The 21,922-nt window shown below is 39.6% G+C and overlaps 1 pseudogene; it reads left to right on the plus strand.

Moving 5' to 3' along the window:
• The first annotated feature begins 1,068 nt into the window (after positions 1–1,068).
• Positions 1,069–15,841, plus strand: LOC140530443 (glucosidase 2 subunit beta pseudogene; annotated as a pseudogene).
• Positions 15,842–21,922: the final 6,081 nt, after the last annotated feature.

A 21,922-nucleotide genomic window follows, 5' to 3' on the forward strand; every position in this document is an offset into this window, starting at 1 on the left:
GAAAAGGACAGTTGGTAGAGGGGTTTCGGAAAAACAGGCATATTGAGCCGCTCTTGAAGCTATGAATTTGTCTGATATCTTTGCAATGTAATTTGGAACTATAACTCCAAAGTTGATAAAAATGTATATACCCATTGAACCAATAATTTCACTACTTCACCTATGCTCCAGAGAGATTTTTTTAAAAGAGGAAAAGGACCCATGTGTAGAAAAATATTTATGATAACTCTATTACAGTAAAGAACTGGAAACTAAGGCAGTGTCCATTAGTTGGCAATTGCTAAAAATGTCATGGCATATGAATGTAATGGATTATATTATAGTACTGTAAGAAATTATGAAATGCACAATTTCAGAAAAATTTTGGCAAGCCCTATATGGACTAATGCAGAATGAAGTGAGTATGGTAGGAGAATAATTTGTTCAAGCAATATACAATATTACAATACTACAATGTGACATTACTAATGTGACACTATATGAACTGTAGGGGCAGCCAGGTGGTGCAGTGGATAAAGCACCAGTGCAGGAGTCAGGAGGACCTGAGTTCAAATCTCACCTCAGACCCTTGACACTCACTAGCTGTGTGACCTTAGGCAAGTCACTTAACCCCAACTGCCTCATCCTGGGTCATATCCAGTCATCCTGATGAATACCTGGTCACTGGATTCAGATGGCTCTGGAGGAGAAGTGAGGCTGGTGACTGCACAGCCCTCCCTCACATTTCTCTGATGGCATGGTCTTCTTTGGCAGTGACGGATGAGCACACACATACACACACACACACACATCTGTTAAGTAACAACTCCCAAGGTAATGTAGCGCTAAATACTCACTGGGGATGTAGTTTAAAGTTTGTCTTAGCATTTTAGGTTCAGTACTTTTTTGACCCTTATTCAAAGCCTAGAACTCCCATGAGAAGTAAACTTAAGAGATCAAGGCTTGAAGGGGCTATAAGAGAGAGAGGAAAAGGGAACTAACTCCCTCTGTCCTGAAAGTGAAAGAATGTAACCAGAAGCAGGCTGAGGACAATTTTAACAGGGGTGACACTGAGGCCATTCCTAGGCCATGGGAGGTTGTAAAGAAATAACAGGGAAATTTCTCGTCAGGGCACTACCGCGTGAGAAACAAACAAAAAAACCTCCTAAATTTTATCCAACTTCCTTTTGTCTGCTTGTTCTTTAACAGGATTGATTCTTTGTGTTCTTTTGTTCAAAAGTGTGTGTGTGTGTGTGTGTGTGTGTGTGTGTAGTGGGGGGAACAGCTTTGAACCACACAAAAGGATACTAAATTCTTCCTGATTCTGGGCTGGAATCATCAATTCCTGGTCCTCTCTTTGACTAGGGACATACACTATGAGCCGTTTATCCCATATATCCTTACGTTATTGTAAGCTCCCCAAAACAAAAGTTTAGAATGGGAATTCTGGGCCATTTCTTTCTCTAGGCAAAAAGAACCCAATTTTCCCTGCTACTATAATACCTAGTAGTTAGAGTTAAAAGAATCCATTCCCACCCACCACCCACTCCACTGAGGGAAGGAGGGGAGGATGATGGAGTTGTCAAAATAAAAAACAAAGACATAAAGTAAGTAAAGTGTTTTTGCAAAATTGCACACACACACACACACACGCGCACACACACACACACACACACACACACACACACACACACACACAAAACAACCAGATAGAAGACCAGAAGGGAACACAGATAAACAGCATAGTTTTCAAAATTATATATTGCACTATATATTTAAAAGGGGAAGCAAGCTGTAAATGATAGATTTTCACTTTCATCTGCAATCCTCTATTTCTTTTCCACTTTATATATGGAAATGGTCATCTTATTTGGTTTTTGTTAAGTTCAGGATTTAACATTTTTTGAGTCATTATATAACTCATTTTGTAGGCTCTGATTGTATTCTAGGACTTGTAGCTAATCAACACAATGTCGTCCCAAGAAGGAGCATATAGAAGACTTCATTATCATAAAGATTCTCCTTTTGATTTGGACTCTGTGATGTACATGATTGTGACAAACACTTTTGATGAGCACACATATATGTGCATATATATATATATATATATGCATATATCCCTCCCTATTTTATGTCTTATTTGATATATTTTTTCTTCTTTAATATTTTACTTTAATCAGCTAAAATCCTCCTTCACACCCTCCCACCATAACACCCAGTCCCCAACTGATAACATATGTATTACATGTATAATCAATCAAAACAAATTTCCACATTGGCCATGTACCAAAAAAATTGTCTGTTCTGTATTGAGTGGTCTCTCTCAGTAGGTGAGTAGCATGTTTTATCCTTAATCTTCTGGAATTTTGGTTTTGTCATGATGCTAAGTAGTATTCCATCACGTTTATATACCAAAACTTTTTCATTCCCGTTTGTGGACACCTCCTCATATTGTCATTCTTTGCCACCTAAAGAAAGAATATAAACATTTTTGCACATTCTTAGAGTTTGTTTTGCTGAGAACTAATTCCTCCCTTAATCTACTCTCCCTTTTCCTCTTTCCCTCTTCTTTCCCTTTTGAGTGAAATGTATTTCTGTACCCAGCTGTTTGTATGACCATTTTGGATGACTGAGATTCAAGTGTCAGCCTCTCCTCTCCATTCCCTTCTCCTTGTTTGTATAGAGGCCTATTATTGCTCCCCAATTATGTAAAACAACTTCCCCTAACCTTTGTTTCCTCCCTCCCCCCTTCCCCAGTGTATTACTCTTCCTCTCTTTCTATTATTTTCTTAATATCAAGACATAAAGAACCACTCCTGGGCATTGTCTAATTAGCTTTCTATATGTACCCTGACGATGATCAGGTTCAGAGGGGATACATCTCCCCATATTTGAATATAAGCAATTTATCTTTATTCAGTCCTTTATCACTGCTTATTTATATTTGCCTTTTTATGTTTCTCTTAACTCTTCTGTTTGAACTTCAGAATTCCTCCATAGCTCTCAGTCTTTCATCAGGAATGTTTGGAGGTCCATTTTTCTTGTGTAGCATTATACAGTATTCAGTTTTTCTGGCTTCATTATTTTTGCTATAAGCCTGTATTTTTTGCTTTCTGGAGCATCATATTCCAAGTTCTCTGCTCCTTTGTTATAGGACTACTAAATCATGTGTGATCCTGACTGTCGTTCCTCAGTAATTGATTATTTTTCTTTCTGGATGTTTTTGGTATTTTACCTTTGACCCAAGGCTCTGTATTTTGTCTGTGATGTTCCTGGGTATTTTCCTTTGAGGGTTTCTCAGGAGGCAACCAGTTGATTCCTTCTATTTCCACTTTGCCCTCAAGTTCTACAAGATTTGGGCAGTTTTCTTTTAAGATTTCTTGAACTATGATGCTTAGATAGTTTTTTTATTATAGAATTCAAACACCTTAATAATTCTTAATAAATTTCCCTTGATTTGATTTCCAGATATTTTCTATGATTTCCCTTAATTTTTCTTCTTTTTTTAGTCTTTTGACTTTGTTTTAATATTTCTTGTTGCCTCATGAAGTCATTGCTTCTAATTCTAATTTTCAGAGAGTTTGTTGCTAAGACAAGGTTTTGTGCCTTAAACTGTTAATACCTTTACAAATTCTTTCTTCCAGAGCTCTCATTTCTTTTCCATTTTTTCCCCTCAAGAGCTCTCGTTCCATTTATAAAAATATTTTTAACTCTTTTTTTCTTTTAATTCTTGTATTGTCTCTTCCAGGAATTCTATTTAATTTGGAGGCGTTGCTTGTAGATGTTTTAGAGTCATTCTCTTCTGCCATTTGTATTTTGAGCATCTTTGCCACTATAATAACTCATTATGATCCTTTTTTTTACTCATTCTTCTAGCCTGCTTCTTGACTTCAGACTTGACATGAGGCCTAGGCTTTGTCATGCTTCTAGAGGGAAGGTCTAGGCTCTTCCTGTTGCTGCTTTCTTGGTTTTTTGAATGTTGTGCTATTCCAGGATTTCAAAGCTAGGCTGAAGACCTGCAAGCTTTCAGTGCTCCTAAAGTAGTCTGATCCAGGGCAACACCTCACTTCTGTTGCCCACCCCACCCCACCTCCTTGTCCCAGCTCTGCAAATTCCTGACCTGATTTGAGTCTGTGCAAGAGTAGACTGTGGTTGGACCCAGCCCCAAACAGCTGGTTGGAATGTTCTGTTCTTTCAAAGTGGCAAAATTGTAAGTGAGATTCCTGCCTTGTTTATTTTTCTGAAGGCTGGCCCAGAATTGGAATCAAGACTCTACCCTGTGCTGAAGAAAATAACACCTTGAAAAATAGGCTAACTCAATTGGCAAAAGAGGCTCAAAAAGCCAATGAGGAGAAGAATGCTTTCAAAAGACTCTACCCTGGGTTTGGGGTCTAAGCCACACTGATGCTGCTGCTGGCTTCTGATCTTCCTTCTTTCTTAGTACAACATCTAGGGACACCCTACGTGGGAAAACAATTCTGTCAACAAGTTCCCTTCTCACTCTACCCTTATCCAGAATTGGGTAGTGATTAACAAAGCTGCTAGTTGACACCTATCCCTTTCTTGGTGCCCCAGTGTGGGTCTGGTGGAGCCCTAGTATGCATCTGGGACCTTGTCTTACCCTGGTGTACAGCCTGGACACTGGAGTGTTCACATATGATGTTCTATTGACCTGACTCTGTTTCCAGTGTCCACAGAACTCTCTGTATCTACCTGACTGGATAAATAACTCGCTGTGACTTTTTCTGGGCTTTTTTTATCAGAATTTGATCTGATACATTTTCTAGATCTGTGTGAAAGAATTTGTGGAGAGAAGTTCACCATGCTTCCTCCTATCACTCCACCATATTGGCTGTACTTCTATCTTATTTGATATTAAGAGATATCAGATATCAGAGTGTCATCAAACAAAGCCATCTCTGTGAGTACATCTTGCAAAGACTTTTATACAATTTTGAAGGATGTATGGGAGATCATTTATTGGAAGAGAGACTTTATGGAGGTGTTTTTGTCCTCCTGAATAAAATGCTTTGTAAAACATTAACAAACAATAAGTACAGTGAGACCTTCAGGGCTTTGTACTTCCATGTCATTGATATGACTAAAAAGACAAGGTGAGTTGTGGAATATTACTTGTTAAAGTTCTATTTTAATGGAAATTTGCAATTTAATGTATAATCTTCTGTCCTATAATATCTGTGGAAATGCTCATTTTATTTCATGTTTGTTGAGATCAGAAGTTTTTTTTAAAGAAAGTCTATCTATTACATAAACAAAGCATATAAAATTCCAATAAGCAGGAACATTTTTTAAAAACTTATTAGAACTGCTGTTGGCTTCAAGTAGCCCTCTTCCCAAAGGTATTGCTTTCCAGAACCAGATACAGTGCCTAGGTACTTTCTGAGTCTGACCTCTAATGGAGGCTTAGGTTCCTCTTCTCTCCCACTTTGTCTCTTTATGCCCCTTCCCTGAAACCCTTTGGAAAATTTACATAGAGCTTAAATTTGGCTCATAGCCTCCTGAAGGCCACTGGCTATGTTGGTGTGGCTTCCTGCTCACCCTACAATATAAAAGGATGGTATCTTTCCAACTTAATAGATGTCTGAAAACCACATAAGTCACCAAGTCCTGCCCTTCTGCCCATATGGAATACCCATATGGAGGTTGGAGTGGGGAGATGTACATATCTACCAAAGATAAATGCTACAGAATCTTTGTTGCATATTCTTTTTTAAAAAAATTTATTTATTTTTAGTTTACAACATTCAGTTTCACAAGCTTTTGACTTCCAAATTTTCTCCCCTTCTCTCCTCTCCCCTTCCTCAAGATGGAATGCAATCTGATATAGATTCTACATACATATCCACATTAAACATATTTTCACATTGGTCATGTTGCAAAGAAGAATTATAACCAATGGAATGAACCACGAGAGAAAAGAAAAAAAGAAAAAAAAACAAAAAAAAAGAGAGAACAAATAATATGCTTTGATCTGCATTGAGACTCTGTAATTCTTTCTCTGGATGTGGGCAACATTTTCCATCATGAGCCATTTGGAGTTGTCTTAGAACCTTGAGTTGCTGAGAAGAGCCAAGTCTATCAAAGTCATTGCATGATGTGGCTGTTACTGTGTACAGTGTTCTCCTGGTTCTGCTCCCCTCACTCAGCATCAATTTATATAAGGTTTTCCAGGTTTTCTGAAGTCTGCCTGCTCATCATTTCTTCTAGCACAATGGTATTCCATTACATTCATATACCACAACTTGTTCAACCATTACCCAATTGATGGCCATCCCCTCAATTTCTAGTTTTTTGCCACCACAAAAAGAGCTGCTATAAGCTATAAATATTTTTGTACACATAGGTTCTTTTCCCATTTGCATGATCATTTTGGCATACAGCCCTAGAAGTGGTACCTTGCAAGGTAAAAGGGTATGCACATTTTTACAGCCCTTTGGGCATAGTTTCAACTTGCTCTCCAAAATGGTTGGATCAGTTCACAACTCCACCAACAATGACTTAGCATTCCAATTTTCCCACATCCTCTCCAGCATTTATCATTTTCCTGTTTTGTCATGTTAGCCAATCTGACAGGTGTGATGTCGTAGCTAAGAGTTGTTTTGATTTGCATTCCTCTAATCAATAGTAATTTAGAACATTTTTTCATATGATGCATATCCTTGTTATGTTAGGACTAAGTAAATTTTTTTTTAACATCAGTAATTGCAATGAGATGAGGTGACATTGTGGTTGACATTATGCTTGAGATGGAAGAAGGGCACTTACATATAGGGAGGGTGGCGTGATCAAATGGTAGGATATAACATGACAACCAATAGCAAGAGCCCTTCAGGGATCAGGCTCTGGCTTACATGAAGAAATCAGCTCAAGTAGACGCTGGAGAAGGCTGCCAAAAAGGGTAAAGAAAGTGCCAAGTCCAGCAATCCCTGTTGTTGCTGATCATCCTTCAGAAGGTAGGTGTCCAGAATAATAAAGCTGAAAGTAAACTTGTCCAGCGCATTTAGAAATAGAAACAGAGCTCTCTGTTTCCATGCAAGCAAGGCCAAGGGGCCCTCAAGGATTATGACAGCTCAAAGGAAGATATCTTTCCTAATGGGAGTTGGAATCAACAAACCACAGCCTAGAACTTGCCGTATGATTTCTGATCTGTGCTATATATCTCTGAGATCTGAGCCAGACAGGAGAATAAAAGTAGAAGGGAGGAAGAAACTTAGAAACTCCCATTGGTGGCTTAAAAAAAAGCCCCAGACTTAACTTATTACTACTAGAAGGAAAGTGATTTCCCCCATTAATGATGCAGTGGGGTGAACAGTCAGGCCTTCACCACCAAAGTTACCCAAGAAGTTCAAACAGAAACCAGAAGAATCATTGGTGTAATGTTTCCTAAGGATGGGATCTTAAGGAGTCAGTGCTGCCCCTAAGTGTTACTGACTTTGGGAGTTCTCAGAGGACTTACTGTTACAGCCGCTAAATCAATTTCTCCAGATAGGGAGGTCTTTGGTTTCTTTTTTAGGTGACTAAGATGGGGAGTTGTTTATGCCCAGCCCCATAAAGATGAGTTTCTGTTAGGCAATTAAGTAGCTGGCCCCCTTATGGGAATCTGCAAGGGAGAGCATTTATATTCTAGAAGAAATAGGAACCAGGCTTAGGGAAAATTTGATCCTATCTTCTGAATGGAGCACCACCACAATGCCTTTAGATTTCAGCTCCCTTGCCACACAACTATACAGGTATGGACTGATCAACTGGCGAAATTTGAGCATGAGGTCAGGATAGTCATGGCTTGGATAAATGCTGTTGTCGGTACAAACAAGTGCTTTGGAAATGGGGGAAGGTACAGAGCCCATCACCCTGTTAGGTGGGCAGAGACCTGTGACACCTGGAGGGAGTTTCAGGGATGGCTCCTGAAACATGGCATTGATAAGGTAGCAATTGGTGATCAGCATATGGTCATATTATAGATAGATAGATAGATAGATGTTAGATGATAGATAGAGATAGATATGTATATGTATGTATATACACATATGTATGTACACATACTATATATATATGATATTATATCATTATTAAATTATGGTCATATTAGCATATGTTAATAAAACTGTTGTAGAAAATTTAGTACTAAGACAGTAGGGACGCTTCTTCTCTATTGAAGCCTAACGTATCCTCTAAAATCCCTGTCCCATTTGGATCATTCAGGGGAGGCAACAGAGAGCAGACCATGGAGGGAAGCAGTATCATGGACTCTTAGAAGTTAGAATCTATGTGGACCCTTTCAGCAGTCTCCATGCCAATTCTTGTTGGGTAGAGCCAAATGGAAATCCTTAAAGTTGCCCAAATTATCCCTTCTAGTTAACACCAAACAATATTGGGTCCCCAGGGAAGTGAAAGATATTTCTTCTCTAATAATGGAGATGAAGTAACCTGGAGTACTTGGTTATACTGGCTCCCCTTACCACAATCCCTAAGCAATGCAGATGACACCTACATGCTGAGGATGAATGACAAGATGCTAAATAAAGCTATAATGACCACCACTACAATTGTTGTAGATCAGGAAACCTACAGCCAGAGTGGGTGATATGGGTTTATTGATGTTACCGTCTCTAGTACCGTGTCTGACACTAGTCAAGAGCAGTTTGTTTTCACTTGAGAAGACCAGTATACTTTCACTGTTCTTCCTCAGGGCTACCTAAACTTTCCCTCCTATTGATTGACACACTGCATTTGGCTAATACCTGAAAGAGGCTCCCTTGAGGGTATCAATATACAGCACTACATTGGATGACATCATTTTAACCAGCACAGGTGAGGCCACAGTAGCAGAGGCCCAAGAACAGATGGATTTCCTATTGTTGTTCAGTTGTTTTTCAGTCACGTCTGACTCTTCATGATCCCATTGGGGGTTTTCTTGGCAAAGATACTGAAGTGGTTTGCCATTTCTTTATCCAGCTCATTTTTCAGAGGCAAAAATGATTAAGTGACTTGCCCAGGCTCACACAGCTAGTATTTGAAGCCAGATTTGAGCTCAGGAAGGTAAGTTTTCCTGACTCCGGGGTCGGCACTCTATCCACTTCACCACTCAGATGGTTAAGGGGTAGAAAATCAGCTGTAAGAATATCCAGTATATTTGTTAAATTGGGGGGACGTCAGTGGGTGAGAAAGCCCCAGATGATTCCAGATACTGTCTTGAAGAAGCTACTGCCTCTTGTTCTCTCATGATCGAAGAAAAAACCCCAGATATCTATTGAATTCTTTGGGTTTTGGAGAACACATTCCCCAACAAGGTATCCTGATGGTCCCTTTCAGCTTTAAATCGGTGCTCCACGATCCTATGACTATAACCCTACTAGAAAGAAAAAATCTTTTCAGTGCTGTAAAATTCTGTGACTTCCTGTCCCTGCACTCAGGCAACAGAGTCCATTTCCCTCTGGGCTTTCAGTCAACTATAGTTTCAATCCAAACAAATAAGTCATTGTTCAGAGCTTCATGCATTTAATAAGACAGGAAATCTTATTTACTACACACACACACACACACACACACACACACACACACACACACACAAACATACACACACACGAAACAATAACCCCAAAACATAAGCCTCTATTCTTTTTAATATCACAAGACACGTTGAAAGCAGACTAGCCACATTTAGGCTTAACCATGGTTTTAGGCTTAACCATGGTTTTATTTACATGGAAAGGAAAGAAAAAACAAAAGCATGTATTTGAAAGGCCCCAACACATACTCAGAATGACAGAATGTTAGATCTTGTCTACTCCATCTTTACACAAGTCAGCTATTTTACCCTGGAGCTTATCCCACTAGAAAGATGTGCCAGGACCCCCATTTCCTAGAGTTTCCCCATTAGTAGATTAGCAGCCGCTGAAATCCAGTTATATATGCATCTCTTAGCAGATGAAGCCATTTGATAAACCAGGAAAAACAACATTCCTCAAGAGCCAGTGCCTAAGTGGGGGCCCATTGGGTTAGCAGAGCAACATGGTTCCAGGACTTATAATGGAGACCTCAGTCTCTAGCTAGTTGCCATCTATTTGTGAGGGGCACTAATACTAGAGAGGTCCTGGCAAGCCTCTTGGGCACTACTCAGCTTGTTAGAGGGACTATCTTGCCATCTAACTTATAACTGGCAACTCTTAACAAAGGCTTATTGTATGAACCTGAAGTATCTGTACAGTGGCAAGTAGGGCTCTTCAGGAAAGCAAGTGTTTCTCTAAAGTGCTAGAGTGAGTGACTGCTCCGGGGGACTTGGAGTGTCAGAAACCTAACAGTGGCTTATTCTGACCGCTTCTTGGTGCCTGCCAAAGGCTACACTTAGCCTGGTCTTTATTAACAGAGACCTTGAGAAACACATGCCTTGAAGAGTCATGAGAACCCAATGGGAAAGATTGTAGAACAGCCTGTTTTAGATCTAGGGCTATAGCCTATTTTAGAGCCCAGCTTGTAAATGACTTGGTAAGTAGGGACTTTTCCTTCAAGTATTCTCTAACTCATTAGATATTTTTAAAAAAATGTTTTACTGATGCTTTTTTCTTTTTTCCTTACTTCCCAATGACTACCCTCTCACCCTTAGACACGCACACATAGAAACTTCCCTATAATAAGGTAGTACAGCAAAGAAAAGCAAACTAACACATTGCCAGTGTCTAATAACATATGCCTAATTGTATAACTCTAATCTGAAAAAATGAAGCATATGCTATAGGTACGGAGAGGCATGCCTCAGAGCCCAGGTTGGCTACTGAATTGATTAGAATTCTTGTGTCTTTCAATGTTGTATTCTTTAAATTATTATAGTGATTGTGTAGATTGTTTATCTTGGTCCTGCTTACTTCACTCTGCATTAGTTCATAGAACTCTTCCAAAATTTACCTGCATTCTTCCTATTTGTTGTTTCTTACAATGCAATATTATATTAATAAACCATAATTTATTTAACTATTCCCTAATCAATAGGCACCTATTTTCTTTCCACTTCTTACCTACTACAAAAATTGCTTGGCCTTTATTTCTCTTCAGTAAATATACCAAGTATACAGTTATTAAAAAGATACTATAGTCCCAACTAAATAGAAAATGCTACACCAAAGGACGTTACTAAATTCTTTGGGATTAATATCAAATCATCTTGACTTTGGATTCAGTACTAGAAATGAAAAAGACTCCAGATTGACTTATGTAGCATGAAGGATAAATTAAAGGTGATTTCCCTCCCCTCTTTGGCATAAGTACTTGATTTTGCTAAAAATAATGTCTAATAAATGTATACCAGAACATATAGATGACTCCAACTACAGAAAAATTTGGCTTCCGTATATGCTTAGGTAATCAGCAAAGACATCAGCAAATACTATTGTGTGTGGGAAAGAGACTCAGTTAGTAGTATGGCATGTTTGCTAAGCAAGCTTTATTTGTACTGCTTTTTGTGAGATATGATTTATTAATTTTGACATTCTTAAAGTACTTTTTTTCAAGTGCTAATAAAAATACCAGGTAAACAAATTTAAGTGTTGCAGGGAATGACATGAATAGTTTCTAGAGGCAATCATAAACCTAAAGCACACATTTTTTTTTTAAATCCTTACCTACGGAAAATCCTTAACCGGAAAATATTAACTCTTTTTTTTTTGTTACCCTTCTCATTTGTGATTAATCCTCACCAGGATATTGTCTCCTTTCATATCCTTTTTATCTGTCTTTATACACCAGATACAGAAGGTGTCTAGGACATTCAGGTTACAAAATAAAGGAGAAGTTAGGGAGTTTATCATGTAGCCTTCTGATTTATTTACTCATCCTTTTGGTTTGCTTTAAAGGGAGGGTTGGTCAAATGTGCTTGCAAGGAGGTCCATAAATTGCTTTGATTTGATTGCTAATTTTAGTCACTGGTATATGTAATGGTCTTTCTGGGATACCTTCCCCAACTCCCACTCACAAGTTAGGGCCCCCAGAGGACAACTACTCCACTCCCATGGAATTGTGTAGGCCTATATTCTTGAAACTATAGAGATAATGAGTTACATAGCTATAACTGGTGGGTTTACTTTTATTCTAGTCAGCCAGAGGACATAAATAGCTCAAGGAAAAGGCATTTCCTGAAATGACATGCCAAAGACAGTAGAAATATGACATTTCTTTCATAAACTTTGTTTTTGCTTTCCCACAAATAGGAAGAGTAGATGCCCATATAATTCACAAGTAGAAAGGCACACATGTTGGAAATAGATGACCATGATACATATGAGGAAAGACAACTCACACATCTGATGCTTCAAGACCACTTATGTTCTCACGTTACTCCTTCCTACCTTGGTCTCCCAGTCTCAATGGATACTTTCTCACTGCTTGAATTACTCACCATTACCTCTAACTTTGGGCTTTGCTGAAATCCTGGCTGACTAAGATCCTACTACAGCTAAACTATCTAGAGGTGTCAAATTCAGAATCCTCTATAATCGACAAGAAATGTTGTGGTTTAGGAATCAATGTCCTTGAATTCCTCCTTTTGGGCTATACACAAATACAGGTCTCTTAGGGCTCTGTGCTTTTGCTGCAAGATATCAAAGTTGGTGGGGGTGGGGGTGGGAGAAGGAAGAAAGAAATCCTTCTTCTCTTTTCTGCACTTAATAAAAAGATGCAAAAAGAAAGATGAAGAGCTTATTTCTTCCTCCATATCTGGCTCTTTTTTCCACTCTCAGAGCTTACTACTCAGAGCTGACTAACTTGGCTTTATAAAGGTCTCCAACCTTGATCCTTCAGCCAATCAATCACTGAGTTCCCTATGTATTGTTATTTACCTTTATCAAATTGATGATGCTCTATAATCCCATCAGGTTAGTTGAGAACTTTTTCACACTTGTCGAGGTTTACGGGTGTATGATTATTCCAGATTCACTCTCCTGAGCTAGGTCAGCTGTATCTCCTCCCTCAGGATTTTAAGGAATTGAGTGCAGCTTTGATCGGCTTGATCACCCATGACCTACTTACTTTCAGACATCAAAACAGTTCCATTTAACTAGTAAACACCCATTAGCTTCTACAAAGGGATATGCAAATCCATAACAATGAAAGAAGAATTAACATTTTCTTCCTAACACTTGGGGGAATCCTATATTTTCCCTTTTTTGTGTGGGGGGTGGGGCGGGGAGATGTATTGTCTCTCTGTTCCTGGGGATAGTAGATAGAAACATTACATAATCTTTCTACATGGCCTTCATCCCACCAAGTTCACTTCCAAATGTGGCATGGTCGATGGATGAAGGAGTTTGCATCCCAACTACTCCTGGATTGGGCCAGGGCAGGTCCAAGGCTTTCCTAACCACTATCTGACTTCTAGCAAACCCTGACTCCTTGACTCCGATGGTTTACTCTGTTGACCTTTTGAAACTCATGAGATCATAGCCATCTCTAATCATCTTCACCTACATGATGTAAGAATAAAAGCAAAGACAAAGAACAGAAATCTATATTCACAAGCCACATGTTGGCCATGTATGATAATGGCCTGAGATCTCTTTACTTACATCAGTATCTCTCATAGGAATGCAGCCAGATAGGAAAGAAAGGCTAAGGCCTTGGCAAAGCTCTGGCTGACTAGTGCCTTTTTGTTTGTTTGTTTTTTTATGAAATGATGAATGGCATAATTATTCTTTCGACTATGTCCTATAAATTTTTTTATTTTTAAAAATTTAAGTAGCATTAGATGGGGCATGTGCTGGGAAGCAGGGATGGGCAAGAATGACTTCTGGCTCTGAACGCACTCGCTGCTCTTTCCAGCACCCAGCACAACGCTTCCACCATCTCTGTTGCTGCCACTGCTAAGTGTTGCCACATCTATGGTGAAAGTCAAAAGGCCTCGGGGTTCTCCCTTACCAATCATCATTTCTATGACAAATCTAAGCCCTTCACCTACCTGGATGGGTCCTCCACTATCCCCTTCAATCAAGTAAATGAGGACTACTGTGATTGTCCAGATGGTTCTGATGAACCAGGGACTGCTGCCTGCCCAGAGGGACACTTGCACTGTACCAAGGCTGGCTAGAAGCCCCACTATATCCCCTCAAGTCATGTCAATGATGGGATCTGTGATTGCTGTGATGCCACAGATGAGCACAATAGTGATGTCATCTGTGAGAACACATGCAGGGAAATGGACTGGAAGGAGAAGGAGACTTTGGAACAGATGGCAGAAGTTGCCCGTGAGGGCTTCCAGCTCAAGATCTTGATCGAAGAAGAAAAGAAGGGCCAGGAGGAAAAGCAGAGCAGACTCCTTGTTTTGCAAGAGTCAAAAAGGCCCTGGAGGAGCTAGTGGTGATGCTGAGACCTGTGAAGAAAAAAGCAGAGAAACCTGAGAAAGAATTCAAGGAGCAGCATCACAAGCTGTGGGAAGAGTAGCAGGCAGCAGCCGGGCTGCTTGAGACCAGGAGCAAGCTACCAGCATTTTCCAGGAGCTAGATGACAATACCAATGGGATAATTTCAGTGGCTAAGCTTCAGACTCACCCAGAACTGGACCCAGATGTTAAGGGGGCTTTGTCAGAGGCAGAAGCCCAGACTCTGCTAGGAGAGGCTTTGCAGGTAGATGCCTCCAGCCTCCAAGAAGGCCTGTGGGCAGTCATCAAGGATAAATACCAGCAGCAGGCCATGCCCACTGTGACACCTCTTGCTGAGACCAAAACGGAGATCATATTGGAGGTCCTAGAAAAGCCATCCCCAGCAGAGGATGAAGATGAAGGTCCTGGGTTGGAGGAAGAAATGGAGGAGGATGAAGAGGATGAAAAAGAGAGCCCTGAGGAAGATAAGGAGTCCTTGTCCCCACAGCCAGGTAAAGTGGAGGTGGAGAAGGACAAGATGCTTCCATATGATGAGAGAACTCAGGCCTATATTGATGCCGCCCAGGAAGCCCGAGACCATTTTGAAGAAGCTGAAAAGTCATTGACAGAGATGGAGGAGTCCACCAAGAATCTAGAGCAAAAGATGGCCCTGGACTTGGGTCCCAGTGGGGAATTTTCCTACCTGTTTGGACAGTGCTATGAGTTGCCCACAAATGAATATATTTATAGACTGTGTCCCTTAAACCAAGTCACCCAGAAACCTAATCATGGTGGGTCTGAGACCAACTTGGGCACGTGGGGGTCCTGGGATGCGTCAGAGGAGGAGAAATTCCGCATCATGCATTATGAGCGTGGGACAGGATGCTGGAAAGGCCCCAGCTGCTCTACCAAAGTGAAGCTGGTGTGTGGGAAGGAAACTGTTGTCACAAGTGCCACGAAGCCAAGTCGATGCAAGTACCTGATGGAGCTGGTGACTCCAGCTATCTTCCAGGAGCCACCCCCAGAGTCCCTCAGGGGATCCTGACCATGATGAACTCTAAGTCCCCCAAAATCTCAGGGGAAAAGCTAATACCTCCAGGACCTGTACACACATCTTCCTCCTAACCCTTCCCCAGGATATGAGCCCCTGTCCACCATGGTTTTGGGGGCCAGTGCAGGGAGTCCAGTGCCTCCTGAACCTTCCTCCTTGGAGGAAGGTCATCACTGTCTTGATGAAGAAAGTCTCTGTGTGGCCCCTTGAAGACCACGAGGCTGCCTTTGATTGGGGGAGCTTCATCCATTTCCTCAGGTCTAGCTGCTCAAGTGACTGGGACACTTTGCCTGCCCTCTCCCCCACCTGGCATCTCCTGGTGACTTGATACCCTCTCACTCTGACCACACTCAGGGCCCAGTTGGTACAGCTGCTCTGTAGCCAGTGAGCAAGACCTGCTCAGGTAGGAGATCCTATACTCACTGTGATCTTGACACAATAAACTCAAATCCTTCCCCGTGAAAAAATTTTTTAATAGCATTTCATTTTTCCAATTACATGTAAAAACAATTTTAAACATTCATTTTTTTTGAAGATTTTGAGTTTCAGTTTTTCTCCCTCCCTTCCTCCCCTTCCCCAAGACAGCAAGCAAACTGATATGGATTATACATGTGCAGTCCTGGAAAACATATTTCCATATTAGGCATGTTGTGAAAGAAACAGAACAAAAGGGAAAAAAACATGAAAAAAGTGAAAATAGTGTGTTTCGATTTGTATTCAGATCTCATCAGTTCTTTTTGAGGATATGGGTAGCATTTTCCATGATGAGTCTTTTGAAATTATCTTGGATCATTGTATTGCTGAGAAGAGCTAAGTCAAGCGGAATTGACCACTGCACAGTGTAACTGTTATTGTGTGGCTCTGCTGACTTCCCTCAGAAACAGTTCATGTTAGTCTTTCCAGATTTTTCTGAAATCTGCCTGCTTATCATTTCTGATAGCACAATAGCATTCCATGACATTCATATATACATATATACATTCATATACTCATATTCATATATATTCATATACAGCTTGTTCAGCTTTTCCCCAACTGATGGTCATCCCCTCAATATCCAATTCTTTGCTACCACAAAAAGAACTGCTTTAAATATTTTTGTACATATAGGTCTGATTAGTGCCTTTTGAATGCACCCTGGTTCTTGCTACACAACCAATCAAAAATCCACCTCTTCACCATATGGCTAGAAGAACAGGACGATTTACAGAATGTCTGAGAGAGCCCAAGTGCACGAGATTGCAATAGTAGAGCACATCGTTCATGGTCCTAAGAACTGGACTCATTGGCCAAGTCACTTTTAACACAGGAAAACTCTTTAACATGTCTTTTCCTTCTCCTTTCCCCTGAATTTGTAGCACGAGTAATCAATCAGCAGGAATAATCTCACACAATTGCTCGCTATAGCAACCCTGCTGATGTCAGCTCACATGCGAAGAGAAGGATGTTTTCAGCACAAATAGCTCTGTAAATTGTTGTTTAAAGCCAAGCACTATGTTCTGTTCTGTTCAAAACACAGGAAATAAATCACTGTTCCCTTAATGGAAAAAGACAAAATCAGCACTGGAGGGGAACCTGCGAATGTTTTCCAAATTTCTAAGAGTACTTGGCAGAACTAAATCAAGAACACTAAAGTTTAAAATACACTTGATCTGGTTCATTTTCAAAGACCTTAGTTGAAGTAAAGAGAATTGAGCATCAAGTGACAGTTTAACATTTTTACTCATTTCATATTTTAAAAGCCCACACAAATTACAGCTTGAACTCTTCATGACCAAACAAGGTGGAATTTCCTATTATTGTTCTCAAATGTTATTTGCACATCTGAGGGCATACACAAATGATGCTAAAAAAGTCAGTATGGTTTTTTTTTTTAATTACTTAGAACAATACACTCTATCCTGGAATTTCACAGGCCCTCAAAACAATGTCCTCTCATTTCCCCAAGATGTTTTTTTTCCCTCTTCTAAATAAAACAGCAAAAGCACACACATTATCCTACATAACTGAGAGAGGTGGGGTTGGAAGGAAGTGGGGGTGGAAGTAGTTTGCATAGCAGATTCAGGCCCATTACCCTGTCTTCACAAAATAAATCTCAAGCATGATTTTCATGGGAGAAGGGTTGTGGCATAGTGGTTTTCTTTAAAACATTAGAAATACCCTTTTTACATACAAATCATACCTACTAAATAAAACAGTGCAGAAAGAATTAATTGATTGACCATGGTAGGCAGATAACACTCAAAAAGAAACCAAAACACAAATTATGGCACAGAAATCAGGAAAGATCTGGGTTTGACTCTTGCCTCAAATATTTACTAGCTTTGGGACCCTAGGCAAATCACTTAGTTTTTCTGAGTTTCAGTTTTCTCATCTGTAAAACAGTGATCATAATAGTACCTAATTTACAGTTCTTTACTTTTGTCTTGCCATTGAACCCTGATGACTCTGGAGGAGAGAATGAGGTTAATGGCTTTGCCCAGCTCTGATTCATTTAAATCCAGTTCACAAGCAAGTCGAAACATTGCCCTCCTGATGTCTCATTGGTCCTCCTGGAGAATGAAGCATGAACAAAAACCTACCTCACAGAGTTGCTGGGAGAACTGAATGATATGTAATATAAGTAAAATGCTTTGGAAACCTTAAAGTGCTATATAATTGTCAGTTGTTATAATATGTTACTCATGATTTCATTTTTTCTTAATAGAGTTGGCCTGTCATAATGAATTGCTAAATGAAACTCATTTCCAAAAATTCAGACTCCCTCCAGCTAAGGGAACTACCAGAGAGAAAGTCTTTATTTCAGCTTTGAGGGGTTTCTAGTTCACTCTTTTTTGGAGACAATAATAGTCTTAATGCCTAAAACAGGGAAGGATATGGCTAAGAAAAAGAACTATATGCAATATCAATAATGAACATGACAACAAAAATTTAAATAAAATTCTAGCACATTACTACATTGATTTATTCTCTCCCCACCCCAAAAAAAGTTATCCATTATGACCAACTTTCATTTATACTGTGGATTAAAGATGGGTTCAACATTAAGAAAACAATCAATGTAATAAATCATACAAAAAAACCCAAAAATATCCAAAACCACATGATTATCTCCAAGGATTCAGTAAAAACCTTTGACAAAGTACAACATTCATTTCTGTTTTTAAAAATCACACAAATAAGGGCATAGAGAGATCTTTTTTTTATTTTAACATCATAAACGGTATCTCCCTAAAACCAGAATTGAGCATCAAAGAGATATGCTAGAAGCTTTTTCAATAAATACAGGAGTAAAGCAAGGATATCCGCTTTCCCTGCTTTTATTTGATTGAATTCTACAAACGTTATCTATAGTGATAAAATAGAGAAAGGAATTTAAGGAATAAATATAGGCAAAGAGGAGATAAAACTATCTCTATCTCCTGATAAAATGATAGTTTACTCAGAAAATCATAGACAATCCGTCAACAAACTAACTGAGGCAATAGCTTCAGCAAAGTTACAGTATACAAAATAAACTCACAAAAATCAATAGCATTTCCATATTAAGAAGTAAGAAAATCCAAGAGGCAACAATAGAAAAAGAAGTCTCATTGAAAAGAACCACAAATGCATAAACTATTTGGGAATCTATCTGTGCCAGGCCTAGAGGCCTGTGGGCTACCCGAGTCTTCTTACCTCACCTCCGAGGTCTTCGGTTGGCCAAAACCGGATGCTCATATGAGAGAAAGGACGTTCCAGAGTCGAACAAGGGTTGAGCTTTATTTCAGGGTCTCTGTTACAAGTGCAGGGGGGTCTTCCTTAGGAGGAAGAGGGGGAGATTTCCTAAGGAGGCTAGGATCTTAAGGGATTGGAAGTAGAAGTACAAGCGGGGAGAGAGGGGGAGGGGAGAGAGGAAAGAAGAAAAGCGGAGCCTACTGTCCTCTTGGCTCCTCACGTGCTAAGAGAGCTTTCAGGCTTCCTCAATCCTACTTAACCTTCAGCCGCATAGTTTGCATCTGAATACCGTGCTGTTAGGTAACTAGGTGTGCCCAGATCCGGGACAATCTCGAGGGCGGGGAGATCTCTCTCCCATCACGTTTCTCACGGGAAGAGGCGGAATTACTCGAGATAGCTCGGTTCACCTCGATTCCCTGCCGTTTCCTGGGGGGGGTCTCGTGAGAGCTCTAAGATTTAGAGGCTCCCACCTTTACCCGCCCGAGACTGTCCACACGGAATTGAGCTTCCAATCCCAACATATCTGTCAAAGAACACTTAGTATTTTTATAAATTCAATTATAAAATGCTCTTTAAAGAAATAAAGAACAACTTAAATAGTGGAGGAACATTCAGTACTCATTGAGGGGCTATGCCAAAATATAATGAAACTGACAGTACTACCAAAATTAATTTATATATTTAATGTTATGCTAATCATATCACCAAAGGAATATTTTACAGAGTTATATGAAATAATATCTGCAGATACCCAAAAGTCCACCTTAATCTCTCCCTCTTTCTGCCACAGAGCTCTCTTCTCCCATTTGCAAAGCACACAGTCTACTGCTTCTCTTGTAGCTCAATTCATTAATCCCCAAACCGAGGATACCACTGCCACAACTGCTGCTATTGTAGAGCTCATGCAGTTCCCAAGTCCTTCTGGTGTGCTCCTCTCTGACAGACATGTCCCTTTTTTCAAAACCCCAAGGCATAGCTCAAGTCTACCTCCGGACTTAAAGATCACAATAGTCCAAATCTTGTCCCTCTGAACTCCAAATCCTAGAATGTTAGTTAGTTCTCAAAATCCAATCATATTCTTTTCCACAGCATGGAATTTTCCCTTCCTTTGTGAAATTGCTTACAATCTGGAATTGTAAAGTACAGCATCAAATACATCAACAATACATTGAATGATATAATACAAATTATCAGTTGATGGGCTACTTTGGTAACTAAAGGTCAAATTACATGCAAGACACACAGCATACATGGGCCAATGTCACTGGGCCAAAAAGTACAAAATGAACAGTGTAAAAATACTGTAAAGGTAATGGGGTATTAAGTTATGAAGGACTTTGAAGTGGAATATGGGTCAATTCAAGAGTGCTATTTATTGCCAGATTAAAAACAATGCTAAGAGGTTGTTCGAGGCTGAGCCTGACCTAGGTTACTCCTGAACAAAACTTCAATATTGGAACAAAATGAGATACACATAGATACTCATAGGTCATATACTCAGGTCATATCACAGTTAACAGAATGAGGTTTATTTAACCATAGCAGAATGATTTTCAATCAAGGAAAACAAGGTGGATTCCACTGAGCAAAGCTCTCTTGTACAGCACAGTGGGTGTCCTTCAGGATTTTTTCTGGACCCTCTTCTCTTCTCTTTTCCAGCTCCCATGGATTCAAGTATAATCTCTCTGCTGATTATTTTGAAATCTACTTATCTAGTTCTCTTTTGTTATTTAATTAATTTGTTTTACTCTTTAACATTCATTTCCACAAGATTTTGAGTTCCAAATTTTCTCCCCATTTCTCTACTCCCCCTAGCACAAGATGGCATATATTCTGATTACCCCTTCCCCTGTCTGCCCTCCCCTCTATCACCCCACACTCCCCTCTATACCCTTCTCTGTCACTGTCTTTAGGGCAAGATAGATTTTTATACCTCATCGTCTGCACATCTTATTTCCCTGTTGCTTGTAAAAACAATTTTTTAACATTTGTTTTTAAAACTTTGAGTTCCAAATTCTCTCCGTTTTTCCCTCCCCAACCACCCTCATTGAGAAGACAAGCAATTCAATATGGATTATACATGCATAGTTTTGCAAAACACTTCCATAATAGTCAGGTTGAAAAAGACTAACTATATTGCCCTTCATCCTATCCTGTCTCCCATTTATTCTATTTTTTCCTTTGAACTTGTTACTTTCAAAAGTGTTTGCTTCTGACTATCCCTTCCCCCAATCTGCCCTCCCTTCTATCATCCCCCCCCCCCCACCTCTTATCCTTTTCCCCCTACTTTCCTGTAAGGTAAGATACCCAATTGAGTGTGTATGTTATTCCCTCCTTAAGCCAAATCGGATGATAGTAAGATTCACTCATTCCTTCTCACCTCCTCCCTCTTCCCCTCCATTGTAAAAGTTTTTTCTTCCCTTTTTTATGTGAGATAATTTGCCCCATTCTATCTCTCTCCTCCCAATATATTCCTCTGTCTCCCCTTAATTTTATTTTTAGATATCATCCCTTAATATTCAACTCACCCTATGCCCTCTATATATGTGCACATATATCTATATATTTATATAGATATAGATATATATTCCCTGCAACTACCCTAATACTGAGAAAGGTCTCAAGAGTTACAAATATTATCTTTCCATATAGGAATGTAAACAATTCAATTTCAGTAAGTTCTTTATCATTTTTCTTTCCTGTTTATCTTTTCATGTTTCTCTACATTCTTGTATTTGCAAGTCAAATTTTCTATTCAGCTCTGGTCTTTTCATCAAGAATGCTTGAAAGTCCTCTATTTCATTGAATATTAA

Source organism: Notamacropus eugenii, chromosome 2 (assembly GCF_028372415.1).
Source record: "Notamacropus eugenii isolate mMacEug1 chromosome 2, mMacEug1.pri_v2, whole genome shotgun sequence".
NCBI lineage: Eukaryota > Metazoa > Chordata > Mammalia > Diprotodontia > Macropodidae > Notamacropus > Notamacropus eugenii.